This window comes from Pseudoliparis swirei, chromosome 23, assembly GCF_029220125.1.
Source record: "Pseudoliparis swirei isolate HS2019 ecotype Mariana Trench chromosome 23, NWPU_hadal_v1, whole genome shotgun sequence".
In the NCBI taxonomy this organism is placed as follows: Eukaryota; Metazoa; Chordata; class Actinopteri; order Perciformes; family Liparidae; genus Pseudoliparis; species Pseudoliparis swirei.
The window spans coordinates 21,288,884-21,298,883 of record NC_079410.1 but is presented as its reverse complement, the minus strand read 5'-3'; the positions used below and the strand labels follow the sequence as shown (position 1 = coordinate 21,298,883).

At 46.0% G+C, this 10,000-nt stretch overlaps 1 protein-coding gene across 1 annotated transcript in view; it reads left to right on the top strand.

Moving 5' to 3' along the window:
- LOC130188936 (pyruvate dehydrogenase (acetyl-transferring) kinase isozyme 2, mitochondrial-like) overlaps positions 1-227 on the top strand; it is a 10,792-nt gene extending 10,565 nt beyond the window's left edge. The window contains exon 11 of the mRNA XM_056407502.1: positions 1-227. This exon is cut by the window's left edge and continues 1,127 nt beyond it. The gene's annotated coding sequence lies outside the window, so the exon portion shown is untranslated.
- The last annotated feature ends 9,773 nt before the right edge of the window (positions 228-10,000 follow it).

The following is a 10,000-nucleotide window of genomic DNA, read 5'->3' as shown; positions in this document are numbered from 1 at the left end:
AATCTGCTTTGATCAAAGTGTGAAATGCACCTTTAATCAGTTTGTTGACCTGCGGGTCCAAACTGCAGAGTGTGTTTGACTGTATGAACGCAGCTGTGTGTTGGAAATAAACTTATATCAGCGATGTAGTAACTATCTCTCTCTCTCTCTGTGTGTGTGTGTGTGTGTGTGTGTAGATACGTCTGAAGTGTCTCTATTGTATACCTAATAAAGTAAACTGTTTATAATTGTGTGTGTCTGTGTTCTAAAAGGAAGGCATTGAAAAAAGGGATCTTTCATGTGATGAATGAACAAACAGCGCCCCCATGTGGTGAAGTTTACAAATTATTTTTGTTCGACTTTTACTTTTCCAGCTTGACTGAAACTCGTGAATTTACTTTTTCGAAATGATGTAACTTTAGGGTTAAATATTCTCACGGTGAAAACAAATGTGAGGAAGAAGACCAACAATGTTTCCTTGTTTAGGTTTTTACAATTTAGAACACAGGGCTCACTTGTTAAAAGCTGCTGCGCACACACGCTCTCTCACACACACATATGCTCTCTCCCACACCCACACGCACGCTCTCTCACACACACACGCTCTCACACACACACACAAGCTCTCTCACACACACGCACACACACACGCACTCACACGCACTCACACGCTCTCTCCCACACGCTCTCTCACACACATACGCTCTCTCCCACACATACGCTCTCTCCCACACACACACTCTCTCACACCCACACGCACTCGCACACACACGCACTCGCACACACACGCACTCACACACACACACGCTCTCTCACACACACACACTCACACCCACACACATACGCTCTCTTGTTAAGAGAGACGCGTACGTGAACCGATTCGGTCGCCTCGGGTGGGAGACGGAAAGAAAAGTCACGCCGCAGTCTTCTCGTGTAGGGGAAACCGGGGGAGGAGAGGAGCGGGGAGAACGAGACGGGAGAGGAGAGATGGAGAGGAGGGGGGGAAAGGTTTGAGGTGCGAGTCGGCTCACACCGGGTACTTTATTGAGGGAAATAATCGTGCTCTAAGGACAGACGTGTAGCAAACTGTCGTAAAAGCACGTCGGCGGCGCCCAGGCGCAGCGCGTCACCGCGCGCTGCTAACCTGTCGCACTGGAGAGGACGCGGGTCCACGGGTCACGATGCCCGGCCTCTCTTCTGACGACCGGCCCCGGTCACGGTATCCTCGCCTTACGCTTCGAGGGGGAGAGGGAAACTCGAGCGAGGGCGAAGACCGAGTTAAGGGGGAGAGGAGGCGGAGATCAGTAACTCCCTCTATATGATTCTGCGATCGTTCGGGCCTGATGAGCGACGCGCGTGCACCTCGACAGTGGTTGCTGTTTGGCTCGGCGCGCGACACCCCTAGATGATGTCAGATCGATCTCCGCGGAGAGAAACGCTGTGTATTCAATTATCTGGTCTCCTCCCAGCCCGCTCTGAGGGTACAAGGCTCGTAGAGCGGCTGGCGGGACACTTATTAATATTCTTATTCTTAGGACAAACTCCGCGACGAGGACTCGGTGTTACGAGTCCCTCTCTTGGTCCCAGAACCAACCACGGCTCGGCCGAGAGACGGAGGTCTACCGGCTGCAGCGATATCTCTCTTTAGTACAAAATGTCAGTTACCAGTGTGTGAGGAATCAGTATGTGCCCTGAGTAACTGGGGTCAGTGGGTGTAGCCGTGTAGATGTCGCTCAGACTCACCTCGGGGGCGGCGGGGGTCCGCTCTCGGGTCTCCGCCTTTGGTCTCCTCGGGTGGGTCGACAGGTGAAGAAATAGGGCTCACAAAAAAGTAGGTCCACGAACCGAATGTAAAGTTTAAGACTGCAAGGCAGCCAAGTATTTTATTCAAAAAAAGAAGAAAGAAATAAACAAAGTACAATTATAAGTGAGTTCCCTCTCGGGAGCCTGACGCAAAAGTGACAAGAACTCAAAAACTCTCTTTTTCTTCAGCCCGAATAAAAGAAGAAAAATAGACAAAGTACGTCAGGCGCCCGTGAGTTCTTCACGGACGCCTGACGCAAACCACAACATATGAAAAACCCTTTTTCTCAAAAACTCTCCCAAAGACCCTTTTCCTTTTCCCTGTTCGTCACCTTTATACCCTCGGCTCCTCCCACTTTTACCGGATATCCGTCCCTCTTTGGGGTGCTGATGGGGGGTTCAGCCCCCCCCCCTCTCTTCCTGAGAGGTTCTGGAGAGACTCTCTGTCCCACATCAAAGAGGGGGACTGTTGTCTCCTGGTTTAGATGAGCTCGGTCACCTCGGTGACCTGTCTCCGGGTGTCTCCTCTTATCTCTCAGGCACTTAGGGTCCCCGCTTTGTGATCCTTTCAGACTTGATGAGACTTCCCGATGCCAGTGACATCAAACACACTCTAACCGGGGGTCAGGATACAGAACATATTGGGAGACATATATTACATTATCATATCAAAGACCATTGATCTACAGGCAGGTTAACACACATTAATTCAGGTTTGTGTTTATTCACTCCGCAATACATCCTCCTGGGCCCATATGGTGCGGATATGGGCTCCGAACACACAATCAACCAGGTCTTCATTTGAATATCACCAGAGGTGCAATGTTTACATCTGGTGTCGGCGTGGGGCCCCTGAGTGAGTTCAGACAGAGGGTCACTGGTTGTAAACGCCAAAGATGACCACTCAGGACCCGTGTTCTGTCACACCTGGCCCTCTGCTTATCGTCTCAGCGATGGCCTCGATGCTTTCATTTGATCTTACAGCCACTCTCCCTGTCGGCCGGCCTGATGGATGCCTTGTTGCTTTCCTGTTGTTGTAGTCTAATGGAACTGGGGTCCCCTTTGATCTGTTTTATTACTCACATTCCGCATTCACTTTTCCCGGCCTGGTCTACGGCTCCTCTTGCTAATCCCAGAAAAATTCGCATTTATTTGTCCCACTTCTAACACCCTCTCTTGTGAATTTTGATAAACCCAGCCTCTTTAATGTTCCAATTACTTTTATGCAAATGGTACTTAATTTGTTTCCCTTATTATCAGTTATCTGTGTTAACCCGACTACTCCTCACACCCTCTCTCGGATTAGCCACAGATACTTAACATCAAAACCTGAATTATGCCTCAACCAAAACCCCTACATGTTCATTAAAAACCAAAATACAACATAAACTATTGAAAACCTTGAAATCAGTAACATAAAATGAATACCTCAATACAAGTCATATCACACAGTTTTTTTCTTTTTTTCTTTTCCCCCACACATGTTACTCACGCTCAATCACCTTGGTACTCCTCCATTGTCCCAGTGTCTCTTCCGCATCGTTGTCACCATATAATCCATATAGTCCAGAAATCAGGACAGCCAAATGTCCATGAGTTATGATTACCCATCAAGTCCAATATTCCGTTCGTAGACAAACTGTCCTGACCCGCTGTGCAATGTACAGCCGGGTCTCTTCATCGAACCCTCTGTACTAATTACAGTTGAGTCCCTTCGGGTGACCCCTCTGTACGAATTACAGTTGAGTCCCCCCGGTCGAACAGTTCAGTTCGAAAAGGTCAGCACCGGGACGCGTCTGCCCCGGTTCTGCTTGTGGAAAAACAATGTGGGTGGAGCCCACACTGTCGTCGTGTTGACCTTGGTTGTCCGCGTCGGGCCCCCCGTATGAAGCCTCATACTGCTCGATCTCTGCTGCTCCCCTGCGGTCCTGGTAGTGCCACGTCCGTTGGCTCTGCTTCCAAGAGGCAGGTCAGCTCGGGGGATTCTCGAAACGCCTTTGGCCTTGGTGGGATCTGTGACAGTCTGTCTTGATCCCCAGGTAGAGGTCGGAACGTCACTGCATGCGCTGCTCGGTCTTCAGGAAGACGGATCACTGGTTCTGGTCACAGAATGCACATGCAGGGCTTCTCTCTCGATCTTTCAGATCCAGGCTTCGCTGTGTGGATGACGCGAACAGACCTGGACCTGCTTGACATTGGGATTCATGGTGCACCCATTCTGGGCGGAGGGTGTGAACTTGTCAAAGTACCGATGGGTGATGTGAGGTTAAAACAATAAACACAAAAGGTAATAATAAAGAATATATCAAAGAAAAACAGAAAGCTAGTTATAGAAACCTTCTGTTGGACTAATTAATGCATGCATTTTTAAAAAAAAAGTAATAATAAGAAATTAAAATATTAAAAATTAAAATAATAATAAAAAATTAAAACATTTAAAATTTACATAAATTTTTTTTTTTACAATATTAAAATTTAAAATAATAAAGAAATTAAAATATTAAAAATTTAAACAGTCAGGGCCCTTTTAAGCCCAGGTTTGGCGCGAACAAATGATTCTGTACGCGACTTCCAATTCACGGTGCTCTCCTATTAGATAGCCGCGCCAGCATCAATGATTTACTGAAATTCTATTAAACGACATAATGTGAAATGTGATGGAAAAACTAACAAAAAGAAAAATATAGCGGGACATGCACTGGTTCAAAAGTAAACTCCCACAAGGTGACAAGGTCACCCTGTGAGAGAAACAAAAATATAAAAGGCCAAACGGCGCAAAAGTAAACTCCCAACAGGTGACAAGGTCACCCTGTGAGAGAAACAAAAAGATAAAAGGTAAACAGGTCACCCGTCCCCAAAATTCAAAACAAAAGAGTTACCCCGTTTAAACATTTACCATTAACTGGCTAAAAAGTGAAAAATACAAAAGTCAACCCATTCAGTCGATCAGTCAGTTCGTTAAAAATGTCTTTAAACCTGTCAAAAAATTGTTGTTTTAACTGTCGTCAGGAGATCCTGTATAAGAGAACCGCCGTTCCCCTAACACCCTCTCTCCTTCTCCTTGCGCCCCTCGTCCTGTTCTTAAGGAACATTTGTGGGAGGCGCTCTCCTACCGGTTTATTTAGTACCAGGTGCAAATCTCACCTTGGGAGACCTACCCCTGGTCCACACGAGCCGATTCCTCGGGCTCGCACCTGTTGAATGTAGTGCACTTGCTAGAGCCACTACGCAATATTTTAACACACGGAACAGTATGATAATGGTGTGTTTGATGACATAACATATCCCCTTCAGAATTTTAGCCGTGATGTATCGAGCTAAGGGTAACAAACCTAATTTATGCCGCAGACTAATTATGGTAACCAATATCACCATAATCAGAACAGGTATCAGATATTTCCGCCACCAGAAATATCCTGTGAGGTCAAAACAATAAACAAAACAGAATAAAAGTATCAAAGAAAAATAGGAAGCTCGTCATTAAATCGTCTATCAAAGTTATTATTGAGTCGTTACAACATAACGCCCCATTACTGTTCTTAGGCCAAACGTGGTAACGCAGGGCCCACAAAAAATCATGCGACAGGAGGGGAGGCCCTCTCTGGCTAAACCCACAGGGGGTTTGGTTGCATTTGGGGAAAGAAATTTGCCACTGCAAGCGACAAGTTCTGTCCCAATCGGAAACAATGGTACCTTTTGAGAGACAATTTCAGGTTACACAGGCTTTCGCCTTCCCAAATTGTGTCCCCCGAGCAGCTGAGCATCCACACGGCTTGTGTTGTGTGTGTGGTCAGGTCACCGATGTCAAGTTCAGGTTCAGGATTGATGGGATAAGGACTTGCCATTCCAAATTAGTTTTGGATGTGTCTGTTACACAATATCTTAAGTCGCTACGGCGTAGCTTTTCTTAAACCCATCGACCATGGCACATTGCTGACATCGTGATCTGACCTGTGTTGTGTGTGTGTTTCAGAGCAGGGATGCAGATCATGTTGTTCATCAAAAATCTTCGAATTTTCCCATGACCCACATGCCCTAGTCCTTCGTGCACTTCAGTGACCCCCTGATAGGCATCGTCAGGCGGCACCTCAGTGAATGCGTCGTCTCCCTTCCATCCCGGTGGAAATTTCAGGGAGAGTTTGGCCACCTTGAGTCGTGTCTGGGCCATTAGGTTAACTTGTCTATTACCATCATGATCGTAATCTCTAACGTCGGTGTGACTATTAACATGATTCCAATCTAGGTACATAGAACCAGTTATTTCTGCTATCCGACTCCACAAATGCGCGTGGGCGAGTGGTTCGCCTTTTACATTTGTAAAATCTCTTTGTTTCCAGTACTCCAATTCCTGAGTACCTGCTGTGTAACAGTAATCACTGTCGGTTACAATTCTTGGTTTAGAAATGTTGTTCTTCTTCTTCGCTGCTAAGAGGCCTTCCAAAATGGCATTTACTTCAGCTGTCTGTGCCGTGCCTGCGCACCGGCTTGTTCTTTTTATTAGAGTCTCATTTTATTTAATTTGTTTTGGTTTCACGATCTGTCAGTTTTATTTTGAACGTTAGTAGTTATGTCGCAACTGATTAAAACGGTCAAAAATATAATTGGCAATCAATGGATCAACCTGAACAAAAATACTTCATAAGAATGAAGTCAATAAATCAAATCAAAGTCAATTAATCAAATCAAAGTCAATTAATCAAATCAAACTCAATAAATCAACTCAAAGTCAATAAATCAAATTAAATTCAATAAATCAACTCAAACTCAATCGGTAATTTTAATGTAAGCTATCAACTAAATTAAAGTCAATAATGTGTGTTCAATCGAACACTCACAACCTAGGAGGATCACACCTGTTCAAGGTAGTCCATCTCGCTTTGGAAATAAAAGAAGGATATGTTATCCTATTCTAGGTTACTGGTATATTTTCCTGTATAACTAGGACGTCTGAGTGTCCATAAACTGCTATATTTGGTGATATCGTGAGGATGAGGCATGATGCTTTTGACAACAGCCTGTTTGGGAAGAGGGGGGGAAACAATGAAAACAAAGCTCCAGCATGTAACACACTGCAGCCTCCTATAGAGATTTAGTCAGATATTTATCACCACATGTCCTGGGGGAACACGAGGATTGTTTATCCAACACTGCCAGATTTATCATAGATGGTCAAAACAACACTGCCGTTATTACAGTATTATTCGCACCACCCTGCACATCAATATGCACAATAATGGAAGAGGGAGACCAGTATCTGGACGGTCCAGCTGCGGTGGGAGTGGGACGTCACTTCCAGCCGTGGTGACGATGTCGTCCGGCCCCTTTTTTCTCCTCTCAGCCTCCGCTCAGACCGCGCACATCTCTTCCAAATAAAAAGGCTGTGATCCCACGCACACACCTCTTGGAATATGTTTGAGGGGAAATCCCAGAAGGATTTCGACCCCGATAGTGTTTAGAGTAATTGTTACAGCCGCAGTCTGGTTAGAACGGCGTCACTATATCCAATCACACCCACACACGTCAGTCGGAATAAATGGTGATACGCTCACTCTGTTCATTCATGTTAGTTATTTAAACACACATGCCTAGCGACGGCTATCTCCGAGCGGGGAGCCTAACTCATCGGCTTGTGTTTAAAGTTTTGTAATTAAACTATTAATTACAAGTACTAGGAGAGTTTTGTGCCTTTTTTCGTCCCTTCAGTTCCTGAGCCTTTATCGCACCAAGGGATCAGCTCAGCTCGACTTTCTCTGTGTGCCAATAACGCATTTTTAGGGTTAAGCTGGGTTTTAGACGGGGGACGAGCGTAGAAATGTACGCTCTCGCCAAGCGGGTTATTCCAACGAGCTAGGTACTCTTCAACCTATTGCGCACTGATTTATTTACTCCATGCTAACTGCCTTTAAAACGCCCGCGCGTGAAGTACTTTTAGTTTTAAAGGATTTCCTCCTCTCCGGAACTACCAAAACTCTGAGAATCGATCGGTACCGCGTTAAATGGACGGTTCCTTTTCCAGGGAAAAGGACGGCCAGATTACGGGCTTCGATTGCCCCGATAAACAGGTGGAGTGCCTCGGTGAGTAGGGCAGAGGGCAGATAGTGGGTGTTCGCCGGCACGGGGGCCCGAGCATACAGGTAGTCCGAGTGCTCGCCGGGAAATCACCGCTTACCTTCTCTGGCTCAGTAAATAAATCAATTCAGTTCGTTTTCACTGGTTTCATACAGTTTTTCGTCGGGGAGGGTTCATGTGTTTTAACCTGAGAGAGAAGAATCCGCTCCTTGTGCTCGAAGTTAAAATAAGATTTCAAAATTGAATCGTTATTTTCCATTTAATTAACCGCGTATTGATTAATTAAGGTATCATACACAAGCCTATCTACCTCTCAGGTCCCTGTTCGGGCGCCATGTTAAGAGAGACGCGTACGTGTGTAAAGAATATATATTATAGTTTAGCATAGCTTAGTATTGTTTGCATATAGATTATGTGTAAGATGGAAAACACTGAATGGAAGTTAAAATCTCCAGCGGAGCACTCTGGTGCCTGACTGATCTAAAGAAAGATAACAGTGACGCTTGGTGAGGTTCCGTGAGCCCCCCCCCTCCGCATCCACACATTCCGGAGGTGATCACATACAAAGAGCTCTCTATACTCTCAGAGCGTAGGAAGGGTCCTGATGTGGCCATTATTCTCCTTTTAGACACTCGAGGTCACTCACTTTCCCCCCCTTCACCTATCCCCCTCACACGCTCACACACTCACACATGGGAAGAAGCCCCCGGTGTGTGGACGGCCTTCGGAGAAGATCCAGGCCCCATTCCTGAAGAGATAAGGCCCCGAAGGGAGTCTTCTTACAAGAGAGGGACTATTAAATCAACTATCTCCTCTTCCCACACCTTTTTCTCAACATGTGCTCTCATTGGCGGGCCGAGAAGAACCAATGAATGAGCGACAGCGATGGAGGCAGAGGAACAAGAACCAATGAGAAGACACCATCCTCTTTACCTCCTGACCAATCAGAACTGGTCATGAAGATTATTTAAACCGTTGCGCCCTCTGTTAAGGGCCTCTCTCTGGTCTGAATACTCTAGGTACCAGAAGGAGGGGGGTCCATGCATGATGTCTACTTGTATCCTGATTTCTGAATAAAACGCTTATAGATATAACGTAGAAGTCTACCGCTCTTTCTTCCAGTGAGTGTCGTCCAGGTGTGGTGTGTCGCTGTCCAACTCCAACAAAATGGTAGCAGATGAATGGTTGTGAAAACCGGTCCAGAGACCTGAGGAGGACAGCACCTGAGACCCCAGACGGACCACTTGTTCTAAGACCCGCTCCGAGAAACTGATCGAACCGCGCGGTGTCAAAATAAGGTAGGACTGAACCTATTTATTTCAAATCAGTCAAATTGAAAACTCTAAATTTGATCAGGAGTATTGGATGTGAGTATTGGAACTGCCACATTTTTGAATTAATTTAAATGATAAGATAAAGCGTAAAAAGGGAAATCACGATACAGTGTTAAAGAATATATATTCTAGCTTAGCACAGCCTAGTATTGTTTGCCTAAATATTATGTGTAAGATGGAAAAACACTGAATAAGAGTTGAATACTTCGGCAGGGCAATCTGGCGTCTGAGCTGATCTAAAGAAAGATAACAGTGAGACCCCCTCCTCCGCATCCACACATTCCGGAGGGGATCACATACAAAGAGCTCTCTATACTCTCAGAGATAACGAAGGGTCCAGATGTGGCCATTATTCTCCTTTTAGACACTCGAGGCCAGCCACTGACCTCGGACCTGACACACACACACACATGTCCTTCCTATGACCCAACACACACACCATGGGAACAGGCCTTTCTCCCCCCCCCTTATGTTTGGACAGCCTTCGGAGAAGACCCAGACCCCATTCCCCAAACAAGGCGCCTTCCTGTCTTCCCCCACCTTTTCACAACATGTGCACTCATTGGCAGACGAGAAGAACCAATGAAGGGACGGCAGAGGCGGGAGCTGGCAACAAGAACCAATGAGAAGACACCGCCCCCTTTGCTCCTGTCCAATCAGAACTGTTCCTTTCGGCTATTTAAAATGGCCGCTCACACTGAGACGGGGTCTTTTTTTCTCCAGGGCTGGGGCCACTGGTCAGAGCTCTGGAGAAGGGTCCATGCATGATGTCTACTTGTATCCTGATTTCTGAATAAAACGCTTATAGATGTAAG